Source organism: Hemicordylus capensis, chromosome 3 (assembly GCF_027244095.1).
Source record: "Hemicordylus capensis ecotype Gifberg chromosome 3, rHemCap1.1.pri, whole genome shotgun sequence".
Taxonomy (NCBI): Eukaryota; Metazoa; Chordata; class Lepidosauria; order Squamata; family Cordylidae; genus Hemicordylus; species Hemicordylus capensis.
In genome coordinates, this window is record NC_069659.1 from 203,412,208 (window position 1) to 203,433,329 (window position 21,122).

The 21,122-nt window shown below is 55.7% G+C and overlaps 1 long non-coding RNA gene across 1 annotated transcript; it reads left to right on the forward strand.

The window, feature by feature from the left end:
* Window positions 1-4,952: 4,952 nt before the first annotated feature.
* Window positions 4,953-5,973, forward strand: LOC128349141 (uncharacterized). The gene is made up of 3 exons (XR_008318579.1): window positions 4,953-5,040; window positions 5,367-5,439; window positions 5,803-5,973. It is a non-coding gene; the product is annotated as an uncharacterized LOC128349141 (long non-coding RNA).
* The last annotated feature ends 15,149 nt before the right edge of the window (window positions 5,974-21,122 follow it).

Here is a 21,122-nt window from a genome sequence, read left to right on the forward strand (position 1 = left end):
GTGATATACATTGAGAACTATATATTTGTGCTACATTTAATGCCCAGAACACACTAGAAACACTAATTATTAAAATGGGACCCTCGCTGCAGATTAGCAAAGGAGACTTTCAACCATGCAGGGTGAGCCTATGTCTGTTTTCTCAGAATTTTGAACAAATTCGGTAATGTTTGATTGCAGGAGGTTTTTCACAGGAGGCTTTTAAAGCCCTTTAACACACATCTCCTCTGGAATGGAGGTGCTGCATTCCCAGGTTGGCCAGATTGACCCAGAAGTCCCTGCGAGTTCTTGGGGAGCAGTTCACACACAAGAAAAATAAAATAAAATAAAATAAAAGCACCACACATGCTTCACAGTTCTCACTCAGACTTTCTGGGTTGTAAAACAACTTGAGCATCAGTGCATTTATGAATGAACTAGTATTTTTTAGCCCGTTAAAATAATGGGCACTAGAACCTTTTTTCATTTTTTTGGTTTCCTTTTTTCCTTCTCCCGCTCTCTCGCCCTCCTTTCCTTCCTCTCTCTCTCTCTCTCTCTCTCTCTCATTCCTTCCTTTTCTCTCCCTCTTTCTCTCTTTCTTTTCCTTCCTTTCTTCTATCTCCCTCTCCCTCCTTGCTGTTTTCTTTCTCTTTTCGAGAGTGCCGCTGGTGCCGCGGGCGGCTGGGTGGCCGGGCCTACAGTGCCGCCGTCGCTGTGGGCGGCTAGGTGGAGAATTCCGCTGCCGCCGCCGCAAAGAGTTCTCCCCGGTTCCCGCTTGTTCTCTGTTATCCCGGTTCCCGCTTGCTCTCCCTCGCCACTGCCGCCTCTGCCCTCCCCGGTTACTGCTTGTTCTCTGTTATCCCGGTTCCCACTTGCTCTCCCTCGCTGCTGCCCCCTCTGCCCTCCCCGGTTCCCGCTTGTTCTCTGTTATCCCGGTTCCCGCTTGCTCTCCCTCGCCACTGCCGCCTCTGCCCACCCCGGTTACTGCTTGTTCTCTGTTATCCCGGTTCCCGCTTGCTCTCCTTCGCCGCTGCCGCCTCTGTCCACCCCGGTTACTGCTTGTTCTCTGTTATCCCGGTTCCCACTTGCTCTCCCTCGCCGCTGCCGCCTCTGCCCTCCCCGGTTCCTGCTTGTTCTCTGTTATCCCAGTTCCCGCTTGCTCTCCCTCGCCGCTGCCGCCTCTGCCCACCCCGGCTCCCACTTTTTCTCCTTCCCCGCTTCTTCTTCTTTTGACCTGGGAGACAACATGGCCACCCGTGTCCCGGCGGCCGTATCTTTCTCGGGCGCTCTGAGCATGCACTCTGCGCATGCCCAGAATGCCCAAGAAAGACATGGGCGCAGAGACATGGGCGCACACTTTAGCTCTTTGAATGAATGAATGAATAAATAAATATAATATTGTTTGTTCCAGAAGTTTTTAAAATTTTCTGCCATGAAACAAGCCACTTATAGGGCTTTTTTTTAAAGCCAGCAAAATTTCCAAGCTGTTTTAAATTAAATATTCAGAGACTTCTCAGTCTCTCCCCCCCCCCCATATCAAAGCCCTATGGCAAGCAGATCCCTATATATGGGCGGGGGGGGGGGGCGGTGACCACAAAAAGGAGTTCAGGTTCTACCTGGCAAATGCTGGGCTGGGCGGAGGGTCTGCTGCAGAGAGCTCTGGGGGCCACCCTGCCTGCCTCCTTCCTTCCTTCCTTGCTTGCTTGCTTGGGGCCTCCCTCCATGTCTACTCCAGTTCAGGCTTCACTGGGGCCTACACGGAGGCCTCCCTGCAAGCCTCGCCCGGGAGAAAAGCAGCTCTTGGCAGGCAGCTGGTCTGGTGCCTCGATTGCCGGCCAGGAGGACAAGCAGGAGAGAGGCGGGCAAGCAGGGCAAGTGGCCGAGGGGACCTGGGGCTGGGCAGGGGGCAATGGGGAGTCATGCGAGGAGTCTCTGGGGCCCCCAGGCAACCGCCTCCCCTTGCCTAATAGTAGTTACGCCCCTGGCGATATATCAATTAGATTAAACTAAACAAAGTCCATGAATGTTGCAGGGAGGGGGAGGGTTCTTGCCTCCACGCCCTGCCACGAGGCATCCGGCTGTCCGTTGTTGGAAACGGGGTACTCGGGGTTCCTTCGACACACTCACTCCCTTGTGTCTTTTGTCTTTTTTCTCCTCTCAGTGACTTCCAGCCACAGGAGATTAACGAACAGCGCTCCGTGACCGAAACCAGCAAATGGTCACTGGTAAGGGATGGAAATCCAGTCCGTACATGGCAGGGCTGGGAGGGGGTGGGAGAGACCCCATTTGAAGCGAGTCTAGAGGGAGTGCGGGAGACCCAGTCTGAGCAGGTGGGAGGAACGTTTTGAGAACTTGTCTTGCAAAGCCATAGGCTTCGAAATTTGCAGTGGTAGTAGCCGTGAATTGGGTGGGTGGGATGAGTGACCATCGGGGCTCAACTACAAGTCACTCGTGCCAAGGTGGAAGCCCCTCCCTATGGAGGAAGTAGCATGGGAAATTGGGGGATGGGAAGTGCTGAGAGGGAAGAGGGGTGTCTCTACCTGCCTTCCACCCCTCGCTTCTTCATTCCGCTCTCCTGCCCCAAATCACTCCCTCCCCGCAGGGTTCCAGACTTTGATTTTCTTCTGGACTACCAAGCACAAAACATGTCCAGAAAGGGAGCAGTCTGGAGGGGAACTAGAGTGGGGAAGTCTTCCTTGGGGCAGATTGGGCACTCCTTCCCCTCTGCCCCTGCTCGGCTCCACATCACCCCCTTTCCGGCTTGGCTTAGCATGTAGTTGAGCATCAGAAGGGCCCTCAAAAGACGAGGCTGCATCAGACGGCCAGTAGCTCTTCCCAGCAAAGAGACAAACCTAGCTAGGCTTCTCTGATCTAAAAGCACCTCCCCTGAATGTGAAACCATAGTGTCCCTTACAGCAAGAGGCCTGACTCTCATCCGGGATCCTGTGACTCCAAATGGTCTAATACCTAGGATCTCACCCAACTCCCCAGGAATGGGGGGTGGGGGGGAGAGGCTGATCTCTGGGCTTCAGTAGCTTTTGGGGTTTGGTTCCTCTCTGAGCATTTATTTTTTGAATGAATGGAAACGGATACCATTCCTATGTGTTTCCATTCGCTCTGACACAATGGCACCCATGAAATAAATGGCCATGAAAGTGTGTCCAGTTTGTAGGTCCCATTCGCTGACATTGGTTTTAGGACTGGCTTCTTGTGGTGTACCTGGGCTCCCACTCAAGGCCGGTCGATCTCTATCGGAGACCGAAGGGGCAGCCATCTCTTCCCCAAAGGCATTGCCCTCCATTCTGCCACCCATGACATTCTGGCAGGGCAGGGCCTTGTTTTTTAAGGAAGGTCCCACGCGCTGGAGCTTCCATTCAGACCCGGTACTTCAGGAAGGATGCACTCTCTTTGTGGTGGGGAAAGAGAAACCAAAACCAATGAGTGTAAAAATAGACTAAAATAAACACACATACGCACACACACACACACACACACACACACACACACACACATATAAATCAGCTGAATGAAAAGAAAATATGAAGACAAAAATTTTAAAAAATCAAGTTTCAATGAGATAGCTATAGATATATATTGCAAGACTCTAAATAGTAGCTTAGATGCATCATCAAGAAAAGCAATATGAGAACAGGAAGTGTCTCTTTTAGTCAGCAACGCAACTGCAGGGGCCCAGTTCTGTGGGGGAGCGTCCCCAGCACCGTTTTGAGGTGCAAAGGAGCCACTTCCTGCTTTAAGCGCATCTGTTAAGGTCCCTTTGAAGGAGGTGTGACGTTTGGCTCCCAGACGCCCTGGAAAGATCAAGTGGGCGTCAGAGCACCCATTCCTCTCTCCTCTCTCCTTCACAGAAGTCATTCTCGGACGGCTCCAGGATCCAGCATGTCAAGAGTGGGAACGGGATCCTGGATGAAGCGGTTGCCAGCAGTTCCCAGAGGAGGTAGAGTTTCTTCTTGAAATGTTGTGTAGGGAAGATTTTCTGTCCCACAGCCGGCCTGGATCTGGGATGGATCCAGTGCAGCTGACTGGCAAGAGGTGCAGGACCTACAGAAATGATGTCTTCATACATTTTGTAGAAGAATTCAGTCCTAGAAGATGTGGTGGTGATGTCCACTAGCTTGAAGGTCACAGGGGACAGCTTCCTGGAGGCATTCGGCTGTCCCCTATTGGAGGCAGAGTGCTGGGCTAGATGCATCTTTGGTCTGACCCAGCAAGGCTTTTCCGAGGTACTCATGCCATTTTATTTCTTCCTGCAGTGTCTTCACGGTTGAGGACGATGGGTGGTTCCTGCAGACCATTGCCACCGCATGGTCTTGTGAGGTAAGGACACCATTCCTGTCACTTTTGTGGATGGGATGGTTGAGGAGTGAGGGGAGATTGCATCTCCCAAACTATAAATACCAGGGGGTCCCATTCACATTTGTTTCCATTCCCCATGAAAGGAATGCAGAAAAAAATGGCAAGAAATGACAACAAGAAATTAGCATTTAATTCTAGAGCTCCTATGCACTGACCTTTCTGTTAAGGACTGCTTTCTTTGGGTAAAGAAAGAGATCTCAGAGACCTACCTGACATGCTGTCTTCGGACCAGAGCTCCAGAGTGCAGCCAACTGATTCCAATGTCCATTTTGAAGGCTGGCGGCTATTTTGAAGGGTGGTGGCCAATTTGTTGACCACAGCAAAACTCATATCACAGTGGAGGTTCATTGTTGGGCAAACCATGAAAGAAAATGGCCACAAGCATGTGGTGGCTGTGCCCTGGCACTCCCAATAACAGTTAATGTTAGAGCACATTGTTTATTTTTTTTAATAAGACTTTTTAATTTAAAAATCAAAATAATCTAAAGAAATAAACATGAATTCAAAGAAAATGAAGGGAGAAAACCTAAACCCCAAGGCCCTAGGGAGATCAGAGTGAGCACAACTTCACGCATTGCTCTCCTTTTTCTCTCATTTGCAGGGTGCCGACATCGAAGAGGCCGAGATCCCAGAGGTCAACACAAGGGATCAGGAGCTGGACGTGGAGAGTTTCATCAGTTCCCAGAGGTACTAGCTGGAGGGGCAGATCCAGAGCTCATGGAAGCAGAAGACTTTCCTTAAGAGCCCATCCTGGGGCTGGGGGAGGTGGTTAGTTTAGCAAGAAGCCGGGGGTGGGCAGAAGCTCTGAGCATCTTGGAGAGTTGTTTGTCTCCTCCTCTTTCCACAAGGGGACAGGGGTCTCCATGCCCAGCCTGTGGGCTTCCTGCAGGCATCTGGCTGTCCACTCCTGGAAACAGGGTGCTGGGCTGCATGTCTCATTCTTCTCATCAAGCAGAGCTCTTTCTAAGCACTGCTCTTCTGATCTCACGTGTCTTCTTTCTTTCTTTTCTTAGCGTCCAGAGGCCAAGCACCGTACAGAGGAGGCTGCACAACGCTGCTGCTGACGAAGAGCCATCCCTTGGAGAGGTCAGAAAGCATCAACATCCAGTCCCTCCCTTGGAAGGACTGAGGGTTGGGCTTGTGGGTCCCCCGTGTTGCCCAGGAGTAGAGAGAATGTGGAATGGCTCCAGTTTGAGAAGCTGCAGGGTGGGTGGCCACCTTCTGACAAGAGTTTGCTTAAACCTCCGAAATGGCCATGCTGTGGTGCAGAATTGGCCTCCCCTGTAGCTCTTCTGGGACATCAAAGGTCCACTTCCGGCCCACTTCCTGTATCCAGCTCACCTGGCGATGACCGCTGGGAGGTGCCCGGCTGGCCTTTTCCCTGCTGAAGCCTGGAAAGCTCAACGCGAGGGCCAGAGCAGCCATTTCTCCCTCCTCTCTCCTTCACAGAGTTCTTCCTTCCCGGGGGCCGAGACTCCGCAAGCCAGCGTGGAGGACGAGGGGTCGGAAGGGGACGGTGACACCAGTTCCCCCAGGTACCTTTCTCAGCTGAAGGGCAGCTCCTGGGATCATAGAGGCAGATCACCTTCCCTGGGAGCCTGGGGTGGGGCGTCGCTATAATTGAGCGAAAGGGTCCAAAGAACACGGGCCCCCAGCTCCCAAGGGCCCTCCAGCTCCATCCCTCCCTATTTCCTTCATTATCTCCCTCACTCCGGGGGGCCGCCAGAGAGAGGGATGAACACGGGCCCCCTCTCCCCCAGCTACGCCCCTGAGCGTCTCAGTTTAGCCAAAAGAAGCCTGCAGGGTGAGATGAGCGTTTCTGAAAGGCCTGAGCACCTTGGAGGGGTATTTCCCTAACCCCCCTCACTGCACGAGGACAGGAGCTCAACACAAGGAGTAGACTGGCATTGGGTGCAGCACAGAGCCCAGAAAATGCATTTTCTCCCTCTCGCCCCACACACCACACATTGAAAGCTATGGAATTCACAACCCCAGGATGGGCTAATGGCCACTAGGTCCAGCAAATGATTAGACACGTTCATGGAGGAGAAGCCAATTGAAGACTATTACCCATGATAGCCAAGGAACTTCAGAATCTGCGGGGGGGGGGTGTTTGTGTGTGAATAAACACATTTTGATGCCACATATAACCAGGTCTCAAGTGGTTCACAACCAACTAAATAGGCATCTGGCTGTCCACTGTTGGGCTACACGTGTCTTTCACCTGACCCACAGGGCTCTTGGCATGCATGGATGTTCTTATGCCCCGTCTCTCCTTTCTTCTCTCAGAGTCCCGAAGCCAAAGAAGTGGCTAATCAAGAGGCTGCTGAACACTGAAGTGGTGGAAGACTCGTCCTCGGCAGAGGTCAGGAATGCTCATCCATTTTTTCAGGTGGATGGGCTCTGGGTTGTGTGTGTGTGTGTGTGTCCCCTGTTCCCCGATAGGAGACAGAACCTGGAACAGTTCCAGTTCTAGATGCCGCAGGGTGGGAGGGATTTGGATGAGTGGGGTGGGAAGAAAATGCAGGGCTCCCGTTGAGGCACTGGGAAGGGGTTGGAAATGCGGTGGAAGGCTCTTCTGGGTGGAGATGCCAAATGCCTTTGTTCTAAGAGGCACATCTGGTTTTAGAGCATGGCTGCACAACCTTGGGCCTCCTGCAGATGTTGGCCTACAACTCCCATAATCCCCGACTATGGGCCACTCTGGCTGGGGATGATGGGAGTTGTAGTCCAACCATGTCTGGAGGGCCGAAGTTGTGCAGCCCTGTTTTAGAGGGTCATCCATTCATTGGAACCCTCAGTGCCCCTTACAGCACGATGGATGACCCCAAACTACCTGTTCCTCTGGAAAGTGTGGTCAAGCCCTACTAAGCAAGAACAGGGTGCTGCCTGGACTCAATGCTAAGTCCCTTGGGCTTAGTTCCTCCTCTCAGAAGCCTCACAAGGTCAATGCAAGCCCTGGAACAATCCCATTTCTCTTCTCTCTCCTCCCCAGTGCTCCTCTACGGACGAGGACAACACCATGTATGAGGTGAGCAGCATCGAGGACGAGGTGTGGGACTCTCCACCGGCCCCCGGTTCGGCCAGGTAGGTACCCTCCTCTCAGCTGAAGGGCCTTAGGAGCCAGTAGGGAGCGGGGGGGGGGCTTTTAGCGTAGCCAGCAGAAGGCTGCAGGGGAGAGGGGCAACTCCCCCATGTCTGAGCCCCACAGAGGGATGTTTCCTCCTCCTTGCCCTCTGAGGACTCTGGAGGGGGAGTTCAACCAAGGAAGCCGATTGGCAGCAGGTGCGATACAGACACCAGCAAGTCTATTGCTGGCTGTTAGCAGAGGGAGCTCCGAGACCCCCATGCTGTTGGCATGACCGGGTGTTGGGGAGAAGGAGCAGGGGAGGGCTCCTGTCTCGATGCCCTCTCTGAACACTTACCAGGGCTTCTCAGTGGGGCACGAAAGGCTGGACTTGGGAGATCTCTGGCCTGGTGAAGTTCCCCTGCCAGCCACCTCCCAAGGGAGGCGAAATCCTTGCTCAGCATCTCTTTGGGTGCTCGTGTTCTTCTCCAGCTGGCTGCCATCTCCAACAGGACAGACCTTTGAGCAGCTTTTCTCTCTCCTCTCCTCTCTCAGGAACATCGGCGGTGGCGAAGAAGGAAGAGGACAGCTGGCCCCAGACTGGTTCTCCTCGGTCCATCTGGGAGAGGTAAGGGGCGGAAACCAAGGGTGACTTCCCTCCACCCCTCCGCCCTTCCTTTCCTGCACTACGCAGCATGGCGGCTTGGATGGCAGCCACTGTTTACACGGGAGGCGGGGACTTGCCCTTCCCCCTTGGGGATGTCTTTCCCTTGCAGTGGACCTCATGCTCCCTGAGCCAGAGGCAGCACCCTCCAGGCCCAGATGTGCGTGCAGACACCCATGGCACTGGCCTGGCCCCGGGGATTCTCCTGACCCATAACTGTCCCTCGGACTGTGTGCTGAGGCCCGGCCCTCCCCTTCTCCTCAGGGGAGAGCAACAAAGAAGATCGGGGACGTCATCCGGTGCGTGGAGTATGCCAGTGAGGTGGAGGAGAGGTTCCCTGAACTCCTGGTGGGCCTGGTGAACAAGATCCTCACCGGCCTGCAGAACACCACCGAGGGAGTGGGGAACCGGGAGAGCCAAGACCTGCCTCCTGAGTAAGTCATGGCGCTGGGGAAAGCGAGGCCAGCAAGTCCTCCTTCCAGCACTCTGGGAGGACAGGCTAGGGCCATTTGTCCCATGTCCCACTCTGATGGGTGAGGAGCATTTCTGGCCTGTTGGGGTGACTCTGGCACGGTGGTCCCCTCCCTCAGCTACACAGAGGAGACCCCAGAATTTGCAGCCCTCTTGGATCTGCAGAGAGCCTTAAAATGTGTCTGCAGTGTTAAAAAACCAGCTGTGGGGAAAGTCACTTCACCCCTGTGGTCTCCCTCCCATGGTCCAAGACAGTCCCTCCACCCCTGACACTACGCCACCCCGCAAGGAGACACACACTTTGGGGACAGCCACCTCCTCTTCTCTTCTCTGCAGGGAGACCTCGCAGATTGTCCGGACCCTGCTGGAGAGGGTGGCACAGGTGACCCCAGAGAAGACCTGCTGGGAATCCCTGTGCTCTCCGCAGAGCTGCCTCCAGGGTGTGGCCCTCTTGGTGAGGTAAGTAGGAGTGAAGAGGAGATTTCTCAGGAGGCCTGGGGGCTGGGGTGGTTTGGGTCAGGTCTGCTCTTTCCGGGCCTTCCGCCCAGGACTCAGCAGGGTCCTTTGGTGTGTTGCAGGGCTCTCCTACAGACACCATCCTCCACAGTGGCCAGGCTGAAGGCATACCTGGCTTCCCTCTTCAGCCTGGACAAAGATCCAGAACAGCATTCCCTCGCAGAGGTGGCCTTCTTTGTGGAGGTGAGCAGCGAGTTCCTCGGCGTGGGCTTCCCTGAGAGGAGGGTCTGGCCCCAGGGGCTGATGGATGTTTTCCTCCTTTCCCTCTTTTAGCTGCTCCTGAAAGACAAAGACTTCGCCGCCTTGGAGAAGACTTGGACGCTCCTGGTAGCGTGGCTAGTCCACCCCAGCCAGAACATCCGCTACCTGAGCGAAAGGGGACTTCTCCAAATCTATGGAAAGCTGAAGGCGGTGAGTGACCCAGACCCACGACCCCGGGAGCATCTCTGGGCATGGAAACTCCTCTCTTTGGGGAGCCCTGCCTGAGGCTGGTGCTCCTAGGCATCCCCAGGTGTGATGGGGAGATTTCTCCAGTTGGGTGGATTGAGCCTGTGGAACCCTTGCCACAGGACGAAGGAGAAATCCTGAAGGGAAGGCACAGAAATGCATCTCTCCGTGGGAGCCCTGATTCCCCACGTGCTCCAATGCCGCCTTCTCCCCCCTCTTTGTGCCTCCGGCATGGCTTGAGTGATCTCCTCCCCAAGGCAGTGGATGGAGGCCAAGCGGCATCAGCCCCCCGAGAGGCCTGTGGTCTGTTTAGCAGGGGGTGGACTAGCATGGGTTTGAAAGAACTCCAAGGATCCACCTTTTTTCACCCTAGGCAAAGAAACCCCAGGATTTTAGTGCCGGGATCCTGGGAGGGCTCAGGACCTCCAGTCTGGAAGCCACTTTGGGGGTCCTGGCCTTCATGGAGCGGCTGAGGCACTGCCCATCGGAACATCAGGCCACCGTGAATGCTGCCCTGGCTGCCCTGTGCCGCCCTCTCTTCCACCACGTGAGTACTTGCACGCCAGCCCTCTGCCCCGGCTCTATGAGGGCCGGCCAACCTGTAGATTCCGACCGGCTTGGAGAAGGGAAACCGGACACCCCCTTGAGACCTCTTGCAAGAGACCCATGCAAGCTCTTCTTCATGGTGATGGAGGTGAGGAATTCCTCCCTGCCAACGACAACCCCTGTTTTTTTGTAGGAGGAGGCTAAGATCCGAAGGGCAGCCATGAAGACCCATCTGGATCTCCTGCAGCACCGCCACCACCATCATGAGGGTACAGAAGAGAACATCACGACCCTCATCGCGGTGCTGATGCATGTGGAGGATGAGGACCTGGAGGTAGCACAGGTGAGAGCCCACTTTTTCCTGCCTCCTCTACAAAGGTGTTTAGGCTTCCCCAAGTCCAGCCACCCAGTGGCAGACCTCAGAGCTAGCCTCACGGGGTGGTGAATCATCCAGCTGTCCCGCTGTGGCTTGGCCCATCCAGGCCTCTCTGAAACCTTTCAGGGAATGGACCTCTCCACCCCCTTCTACTTTCTCTTCCGAGAGTTCATCCAGGGCCCTTCTTTCCTGGGATGGGGAAAAGCTTCCCCTCTTGAATCTGGCTGTCCTCGGCTGTGCTTCAGCCAACGAGAGGCCACCAAAGTCCAAAATCTCCCCTACTCCTTGAAGCCCCCTAAGAGGTTTCTTGGAATGCCTTGGGAGGCTTTCCCACTCCCATTCCGGTCTTTCATTGGCAGGCTGCAAAGGACAATCTGAGCCTCCTGGCGGAAGCCCTCCTCTGGCACCTGGAGGGCAGGCTGCTGGCGCGGGACTCTTACAGCCTGCAGGAGCTGCTGCACAAGATCGCCAAGCGTCTGGTAAGGGCAGCCCCTCCCTGTCCGTCCCTCGGCTCAAATGGCTCAAGGACCTTTGGGCGATGCTTTGCTCACTCGGGATTTGTCTTTGCTCTTGATCCCAGATTCGGCAGCTCGGCACAGAGGACGCCGTGGAGATGGAGACCACCAATATCCTGGGCTTCTTCCGCAGCGAGCAGCCTTCAGTGAGGAGAACAGCTGCCCTGCTGATCGGTAAGGGAAACAAGACCTTTGGGTCTCCCTTAGTGGGTCGTCTTGGTGGGCAAAGGTTCACTCTCCTTGAGTGCACTTCCAGAAGGGTGGGGGGGCAGGAGCTGTTCCCTCCCCAGGAGGACTGGCCCAGTGAGCGTTAGCTAGGAGTCTTGACTTCATTTCCTCCCAAGGTGACATAAGAGTCCCTGGAGGAATGGCTCAATCTGTCAGTCCCAGAGGGAGCAGAGAGGGGAGGACTTCCTCTCCTGAATGATGGGAAGTGAGCTGTCCATGCTCAGGGTCCTGAACTGTGGTCCCATTTCCTTCCACCCTTGTTTTTAGGTCACCTGGTCCACAAAAAGGGCAGCATCCTCACTGAAGGGAACATAGAGACCTTCCATGCTGGTAAGTGCAGGTTTCTGGGTGGGAAGGGGCAGTTTCTGTGAGGGGAGAGGCCTAGGTTTAGGGACCACAGACCCTCAAATGGAAGGTCCCGGTTGCATCCTCAGGGATGCCCAGCAGTAGGGTTTCCCAGAGTGAAGGGGAGAAAGAGTCAGGACTTGCTCCCTCTTGGTGTGGAAATGGTGGGGCTTGGCGAAGGGTGGGGTGATCTCTTCATGCCATTGCTGAAGTTTCTCCTTCATCCTTCCAGCGCTGGAGAGCTTGCTTGGCGACCATGACCCCGAGGTCGGGAGAGTTGCCTGCAAGACGGAGAAGATCGTGAAGAAGGCTTTTTCCCTCCACTCCCGGCACGGGTTGCGGGCTGCCGTTCGGTGCTTGTGGGCAGGCTGTAAGAAGAAGAGACACCCGCCAGAGTACGGTGATCTCTCCACCTGACCGACTGGTGAGCAGACCAAGGCAGGGCTTAACTTGAAGGGGCCCCGATGGTTAGGGAGGGGGCTGGGGCTGCAGGCAGGGCGGGCAGGAATCTGGGCAGCCCTCCCTCGTGTTGGAATGCCATCTTCGGCCCTTGTGGCCAGTTGTACAAGTAGCCCAAGGGAAAGAGGAAAGATCTCTCTTCCCTCTGGGAAATGAGGACACGGATATTCTGCCAGGAGTCCCTGGTGCTGGGTGGTGTCATGGGGGAGAGTGTGAGAAGACCCCCAATCTCTGAACCAATGTCCTTCTCTCTTTCCAGGAACAACAGCCCCGTGCTCTCCCCTGGAAGATCAGCAGCTGAAGGGAGACTGAAGAAACACCATGCAGCGCAGTGGATCCGGACCAGCCAGAAGACCTCCTCCAACCCCGTGGATAGAAAGAGCTGTCCACAAGACGGCAGCAGGGAAGTGCAGTTCTGTCTGAGGAGTGAGGGGGAAGCAGGCTCCACTCCCCTGGCCCAAGGAAGCCCCGCCTCCGGGGTGCAGAAGCCCCTCCCCTTGCCTCTGCTGCAGGCGGTGGGAGGAGGCTACAGGACCACCCTGCCCCCAAGTGGCCCTTGGGAACCATTCTTGGGCTCTCCTTGGGTCCGGGGAGGCTGTGTGGCCCCAGCAGGAGGGCAAGGTCACCGCCTCCCTCCATTTCCACCAGCTGGCCGGGGAGCGCCCCCTCCTCCTTCCACCTTTCTCCCCTTCCCCAGCGGCCTGGCTTCCCCTGGCAGGGGAAGCACCATCCAGGCATCCGCCCCCTCCCCTGCCGAGGGTGTGCTCCTCCCCCCCTCCCCTCCCGCAGCCACGCCTCCCTCCCCCCTCCGCTCCCTCCTCCCCCCTCCCAAACCGGGGCAGCAGCAGAGGAGCCCGGGAGACTCGGGGGGCCCCCTGCAGCCCCAGTCGCGCCCCCTGGTGCTGCCCGGTGGCAGGCCAGAGAACCCTCCTCTCCCTCCCGCTCCCTGCTGTGTAGCATGTGATGAGGCGTCCAGCGGCAGGCCTCTCCTCCCAGGCCTCCCCAAGTCTGGGGCGCATCCCCTCCCCTCCCCTCCCTGTTACACCAAAGGGGCTCCTCCTTCTCCACCCCAGAGGCGAGGGGGCAAGGGAGGCATCAGCCACCAGGTCTGCCGAGGAGGCCGAGGGAGGGTGCTTGGGCCAGGCTGGACGATGGCTCGACCTCCCGCTTCCTCACTCACCCCTGCTCCCTTCCATCTGCTCTGGGCAAGCGAGGAGCCCCTCTTGCTCCAGCGGGCAGGGGGGAGTGAGCAGAAGATCCTCTTCGGAGCGGGGCGGGAGGTGTGGCCATGACACCGTCCCTTGCTGCACAGTGGGGAGCTGAGGTCAAGCAGAATTCTCTGGCTTGCCCCCCCCCCGTCAACCCCCACCCCCCTGCCCGATCCCCGCTTGCTGGGCTGCCGGAGCGGAAAGGGAGGAGGAGCAGGGCAACCCCACTGATGCTGCTCTGTGCTTCTTGCAGGCATGTGCTGCTGCTGGGCGGCTGGAGGAGTCAGTCGATCCGCCCCAGAAGAGGAGACCAAGTGAACGTGCCTGCAAGGAGCGGGGGGGTGGGGTGGGAGGCTGGCTTGGACTCCCCCCAATTTTGTTTGCCCTCCCATTCCCTTTGTGACCCTGGGCTTCCTTCCCTCCCTCCCCCTCCCTCCCAGGGGCAGAATGGGCTTTGCTGGTCGCCCTGTTGGGGGCCGAGTAGGAATTTTTGGCTTTCCAACAGATTGGCCGAGATGGAAAGCTTTTTTTGCCTACTCCATTCTGCCCTGTTTTGTTTCCTTTAGTTAGAAAGTTAAGTGACGACTTGTGACCTAATTGAGTATCTTAATAAAGTTGCCGCTTTTGTTAGCATCCCGCCGTTTCTTCCTCTTTCCTTCTCGTCTCCCTTGGAGTCTTTGTGCCAGATCTGGTCAGGGCCCGACGGGGGGCACTGAGAGGGCGCCAAAATGTGTGTGGGGAGGGCGCCAGATCTGGAGAAGAATCGGTGGTGAAGGGTGAGAGTTGGGGCGCACGGGTAGGGCACCCCGGGAATCTGCCCTGTTCGCCTGTGGGCCAGCCCGAGCCTGTGTCTGGTCCGTGATGGTGCTCGGTCGACATCCTTGTTGCTTCTTCTATGATGCTGCTGATCTCAGCCTTTTATTTCACTGGAGAGGGCGCTAGAGAGAGAGATCCTCAGCCCCCCCCCAGTGCCCCCCCATCAGAGCTGCCCCGGCCCCATAGGCCAAAGGCCATCAATATCAGAGCTAGCGAGAGTGCCCCAGTCCCCCCCCCAGAAGAATCCCACCCAAATTCGAGCTGCAGCCTCCACCATGAGGTCTAGAAACTTCTTTTTTTGAAGAGGAAAACAGAAAGCTGGAACTCTCACCATTCTGCTCAAGCAGTCAGATGTCATTTCTTGTACTTGCACATAAACCCTCTTCAGACAATACGTTGTATGGGTGTACAGATGGCAGTACGCGTATATGTGTTTGTGTGAATGACTGTACCTGTGTTCATTCTGAAAGTAACGCTGGGTCCAGGCCTCTCAAATGCATGATTCGGATCGGAAGCATACTGCTGAACCTGTGAGCAAGGCTTCCCCTGGGGCGACCCGGGGCTGGGGGCGAATCAGCGTGTGCGAGGCCTCCTTCACACTTCAGTATAATTCACATTACATGTTCACACACACATATAACTACTTTATTTGACACATTTGCGTCCCTCTCTTACCCTCTTGTCAGCCGTGTCCTAATGGCCGGACAGGGCTATCGTCTCACCCACACGATTCCCAGAATTCTGGGGAACTGTTTTACGATCACGAAAACCTTTCCTCCGAAACAGTCGGATCATTTTTCATGGTTCGTGGCTCCCGACTGGCAGCCCAGTTAATTCCCATTTTCTGAGATTGTGGACCTCTGGCCAGCCACGTTGGCTTGGAAGATGGGGCGCTCCTTCCCGTCTGGGCTCGGCCGTGCGGGAGGGGCAGTGCTTGCTTACCTCCTCTCCGGTGCTCTCGGGGGAGCCTGCAGTGCTGGGCAGGGCCGGAGTTGGCGCTGGAGGCAGGGGCTGCGGTGGTGTTCCTTGCCCGGGTCTGGTGGGCAGCGGCAGACCTGGCCTCGGCTGAGACTCCTGGATGCAAGAAGAGGAAGTGAGGCGTGCGGAGGGTGCCTGCTGCATCCTGGCCCTCCAAAAGGCGAGGTGCGACTTACGAATAAGAATCCAGTGAATATTTATTGACCACTTGTCAACAAGAATTTCTGCAGGCGATTCACATAGATATACACTATATCTATGCCCACTGCCCGTGAGCCTGAATTACTCGCGAGGCAAGGCGACCCCTTTATGGCCGGAAGAGGTGCCTCTGCCTTCATCTTGGGATGGGGAGCTCCCTGCTCCTCTTCTGTCTCCCACCCTGGCCTGCAACTCTGCCTGGCCCTCCAAACAGCACATTCGCCTTCATGGGTCCCTGGGAGAGACTGGACAGGATTCTGCCCTTTGCCAGGGATGGAAGCTGGGAGCTGCTGCAGAGAAGGTACCCAGTCTACCACTGAGCAATGGGCTTTCCTGGCCTGGGGCGGGGGGACCTCTGGCCGGCCATGTTTGCTTGGAAGATGGGGCGCTCCTTCCCGTCTGGGCTTGGCCGTGCGGGAGGGGCAGTGCTTGCTTACCTCCTCTCCGGTGCTCTCGGGGGAGCCTGCAGTGCTGGGCGGGGCCGGAGTTGGCGCTGGAGGCAGGGGCTGCGGTGGTGTTCCTTGCCCGGGTCTGGTGGGCAGCGGCAGACCTGGCCTCGGCTGAGACTCCTGGATGCAAGAAGAGTAAGTGAGGCGTGCGGAGGGTGCCTGCTGCATCCTGGCCCTCCAAAAGGCGAGGTGCGACTTACGAATAAGAATCCAGTGAATATTTATTGACCACTTGTCAACAAGAATTTCTGCAGGCGATTCACATAGATATACACTATATCTATGCCCACTGCCCGTGAGCCTGAATTACTCGCGAGGCAAGGCGACCCCTTTATGGCCGGAAGAGGTGCCTCTGCCTTCATCTTGGGATGGGGAGCTCCCTGCTCCTCTTCTGTCTCCCACCCTGGCCTGCAACTCTGCCTGGCCCTCCAAACAGCACATTCGCCTTCATGGGTCCCTGGGAGAGACTGGACAGGATTCTGCCCTTTGCCAGGGATGGAAGCTGGGAGCTGCTGCAGAGAAGGCACCCAGTCTACCACTGAGCAATGGGCTTTCCTGGCCTGGGGCGGGGGGACCTCTGGCCGGCCATGTTTGCTTGGAAGATGGGGCGCTCCTTCCCGTCTGGGCTTGGCCGTGCGGGAGGGGCAGTGCTTGCTTACCTCCTCTCCGGTGCTCTCGGGGGAGCCTGCAGTGCTGGGCGGGGCCGGAGTTGGCGCTGGAGGCAGGGGCTGCCGTGGTGTTCCTGGCCCGGGTCTGGTGGGCAGATGAGTCTCCAGGATTCCAGGACAGGGAGAAAGGTGTGAGGAGGGTGCCTGCTACATCCTGGCCCTCCAAAAGGCGAGTCACGACTTACGAATAAGAATTCAGTGCATATTTATTGACTGCTTTTCAATAAAAGGTTCCTCAGGCAGTTTACATAGATAGAAATAAAACGGGCCCCTGTCCCCAAAGGGCTCACAGTCTAAAAAAGAAATATAAGATAGACCCCAGCAACTGCCACTAGAGCGATGCTGTGCCGTTGGGGATGGACAGGGCCAGTTGCTCTCCCCCTGCATCTGGCATATGATGTGACCAAGAGAGCGGGCAGGAGAAAACGCTCTGCAGCACCCTCCCGTTTCCGCCTGAAGTCCAGCTGATCCCAGGGGATGGCCACGTTGGCTTGGGGAAGGAGAAGCTGCTTGCAGGCTGCCCAGTCTCGGCTCACCAGTGTTGGAGGGGCAGAGCTTCCCACTGGACTGGGGGGGGGGCTCCAATCTCCACCTGCCCCCTCGCAACTGCAGCAGCACTGAGGCCAAGACCCTCCTCCTCTCAGCCCGAGACAACCCACAAAGGGCTGAGCTCAGAGGGAAGCGTGTCCCAGAGAACTGGGTTCTCCGTGTGGGGCCCACATGCTTCTGATTTCCTCACCTCATCCAGCTTCCGGAGGGACCTTAATCTCTGGAAGCGGCCCTCCTTCCTGTATTTGTCCAGGATGCTTTGTTGCTGCAAAGCCTTTCCCTTTGGACCCTGGTGGGGAAAAAGAGCCATTCACCAGCCAAGGCCGAATGAGGTGTCTGCATGAAATTCATCACAATCTAAGCTAAACAGCACCCTCCGTTTTCAGTGTGATATCCATCTGACCCCTCCACCTGCCAGACGTGTGTTCTCCGGACCCTGGTGGAACAAACTGCAATTCCCCAGCTAAGGCATGAATGATTGGCTACTTGCTGTGAAGGATTCTTCCTGCTGCTAGATATGATGTGATGATTTAGGACAGAAAGAATGACCCACCTTGAATCCACTCTCATTCCGATCCAAGAATCTACTCTGAGAAGAACAGCTCTGATACAACAAACCCCTGTGCCCCATGGGTTTTGGGTTTAGGGATGGTTGGAACCCTATGTGCACTACACCACCACTCACTCGAAGCAACCCTGGTGCACCCCAAGTGGAGTTATGGGGCTGCTGAAATTCCCCATTATTCCCGATGGAGAGGAAGCTTAAAGATGAGCAAACTTCAGAAATTCTTTTAAAAATCACCCCTTTCACCAAATTCTTTGAAATCTGGGTGGTAGGAGGCACCCATTGGGACACTACCACCTGACCCACTCTTCTGCCCCCTCTGACTTGAGTCATATGCTGTGCTGGGTGGCCGGACCCTGTCAGTGTCTGTCCCCACCTCCCACAGGTTCCTTTCCCTCTTCTCTGATCTAGTTTCTGATCCATACATGATTGGGGCTTGGGAGGGCGCACAGATGCAGAGAGGGACTGGGAGCTTGTCCCACCCAGCTGATGGCCAAGAGAGCAGCTAGCGTGCCCTCGGTTGAAGCTCTGCTGGTCCTTCCTCCTCTTCTGTTAGGAGTAGGACGGGTTTCCCAAACAATACCTGAATGTCTTCTGTGACTGGCAGCGACCCAGGATCACCGTCTCTGTCAGATGTCCCCAGTCCTGGCATGCTCCAAGGCTCTTGGTTTGGCTGCAGAAAGATTCAGCACAGGCTTGGTATCCAGAGGGCTGGAAATGCATTTTCTCTGGTGGTGGCTGACATCCAGAGCAGCAGCAGAGCGCTGCTGGAAGGATGCAGCACACGCGTGAAAATATGGCACTAGCCAGAAACCCTAACTAGCTAGCCAGAGACCTAAGGCTGCAGAGGTCTTGTCAACATTGCTTAAGCAACAACTAACCTGCTCTGGTGTCCCCTCCCAGTTCGACTGTCCCTGTCCGGGGCTATCCAAGGTCCTGATCTTCTTCTCAAAACCTTCTTCCCCCTTAGAGCTGCCTGCGACAGTGTTCATCAGTGCTCCATCAACCCTATGCACCTTTAAAGCCCTAAGCCTGTCAAATTGTGGATTGGGCCTGTGTGCAGCTTCAGCCCAAGCCAAATACCTTGCACAGTGCCCCTTGCACCATGTGGGGATGACCATTCCCAAGGTGCAGTGCTGCCATCTGTGCACCTTGAGGGTGGGGGCTCCCTTCAGGCAGAAGGAGCCCTCCTGAGCCAAAGCACCACCTCGGAAGGCCTGCAGAGAGTGCTGGGAAGTGCAATCCCTCCCAGAGAGCTCTCCAGAGAGGGCTCCAGCCCTCTGAAAGGGCCCTCCCAGCACTGAGAAAAGAGTAAAACTATGCAGAGGTCAGCACAGGTGGAAACGGCTCTCATGCCATTTCAGCCCAATAGACCCCCATTGGAAAAGAATCAAGATTACGGCTCCTCTGAGGTCAGGATTCCTTCTGGAACCCGGAAGACTTTCCCTCCTACTTGGGTAATCTGCTGGGTAGGAGGACATGGTCTGAGTTGGCACCCGCCTCCCATGGGTTCCTCTCCCTCTTCTCTGATCTAGTTTTTGATTTTTTCAGGACTGGGGCTTGGGAGGGCGCACCGCTCTGGAGACTGGCTGGCAGCTTGTCCTACCCAGTCAATGGCCATGAGAACAGCTCTTTAGTGTGCTGTCTGGTGAAGCTCTGCTGGTCCTGCCTATCTTCTGTTCATAATTACTAGCATTTTCCAGACATCACCTGCATGGCTTCCATCACCTTCATGGTTTCCATAATTCTCTTATGGAAGTTTCCTGGCCCATAGAATCTCGCCGTAGGGTTTTTTGCAAGGAATTCCTATGGCAAGAAGGTTAACAACGTGCCCATTAGTGGCCCACTCAAACCTTCATTTCCTACCTTCATGTCCACTTCTAAAAGCAAGCCAGAAAAGAACACAGACCCACTTCTCCTACTTGGGTTATTTGCTCGGTAGACCATATGCTGGGTAGGATGAGCTAAGACTGAGGAGTAGCTCAGCCTGAAATGTCTAATGGTCTCCATCTGTCAGGGTCTGCACCTGCCTCCCACACAGGGGCATGACTACCATTAGGCAAGGGGAGACAGTCGTCTCGGGGCCCCACTGCTATTGAGGGGACCCTCAGAGGCATGTCACATGACCCCCTGCCCGCCCGTGTTGCACCCCCTATGAATTAGGTTGACTCTCTTGGATATCGGCAGTAGCAGAGAGTAAAAAAACCTAGATTCAAAGTGAACTAGATCTTCACCGTATTCATAATGGGGATGTGAGTGTGAGTGCACTATATCTTGTGAAGTGTGTTTGTGTGTGTATATCAGCAAAGGACCCATTTTGAAATCTTGTCTCTGGGCCCACTCCAACCTTGCTATGCCCCTGCTCCCACGGATTCCTTTCCCTCTGCATTGATGGAGTTTTTGATCCAACATTACCTGTGTGGCTTCCAGCGCTTCCAGGATCCTACAGGCCGAACTGCGGAGCTCCCTTAGTCCCTCCGTGGCCACACTCTGTCTCCACTTCTAAAAGGAATCCAGAAAACAACACAGACCCAACCCTGAAATCTCAGCTACTTCAAGAGTGAGGAGTACCTCAGCCTGAACAGACTTCTGTGGAGGGGGAATAATTGGACCACCTGAAGCTAGAGGGACCCTGCCAGATGCAGCAGTGACTCTCTCTGTAGCATCCTTCTGCTGCTCTTCTTTCCGTGCCCTGGAAGAGTCGTGATGCCCAGCAGTGGGAGGAGGAAGAGGGGCAAGGGGAGCAGAGATCACTACCCAGGAACTGTCGACTCCCAGCTAGGAAGTCCTCTCAGCTCAGACGGCCCCACTTCACCCAAACCCTGTGCACAAGTGGATCCAGCACTCCCTCCATGGACCAAGGACGCAGTACACCCCGTGGGCTCCTACCCCCCATTTCTCCTCCATAGGGAGCGTAAGACGTACCTGGACAGATTCTGGCCGACACGTCCATTCTCGGCGAGGTTCTGGGGTGCGCCCAGGCTCTTGAACCTGCAACAGAAAAGTTCAGGTCAGGTTTTGTACCCAGAGGGCTGAAGATGCATTTCCTCAGAGGGCAGCTGACATCCAGAGCAGCAGCAGAACACTGTTGGAAGGATTATGCATCCGCGCAAAACTGTTGCACTAGCCAGCCACTCTAATTGGTCAGCAAATGATCCAAGCCTGCAGTGGGCTTATCAACATTGCTGAGGCAACATCTACCTTGTGCGGGCTCTCCCTCCACTTCAATTGTCTGGGGCTGTCCATGGTCCTGATCTTCCCACCAGAATCTTGCTCACCCTCCAAGCTGCATGAAGCAATGTCCTCACATCTTAGACCCAGATAGCCCCACTTGACTGAAACCCCGGCACAAGTGGAATGGGTGGCAGATCTCTCACTCCCTCCTTAGCCTGAGGATGCAGGCCCTCCCTGGGGTCCCGACCCCCCCTTCCTCTTACGTAGGGAACGTACGGGAATAACTTGCCTCATACATACGGGTTTTGGTCTCAGCCTGTAATGGGGAGATTTTCGAATAAAACCTCCCATTCCTGGAGGAAGCTGAGGATCTGGGACCTGCAACAGAAAGGTTGAGCAAAGGCTCAGTACCCGGAGGTCCAAAAATGCATTTCTTTAGATGGTGGCTGAAATCCAGAGTGGCAGGAGAGCGCTGCTGGGAGGAGGCTGCCCAAGTGCAAAACCGTTGCACTAGACAGCCACCTCAGACG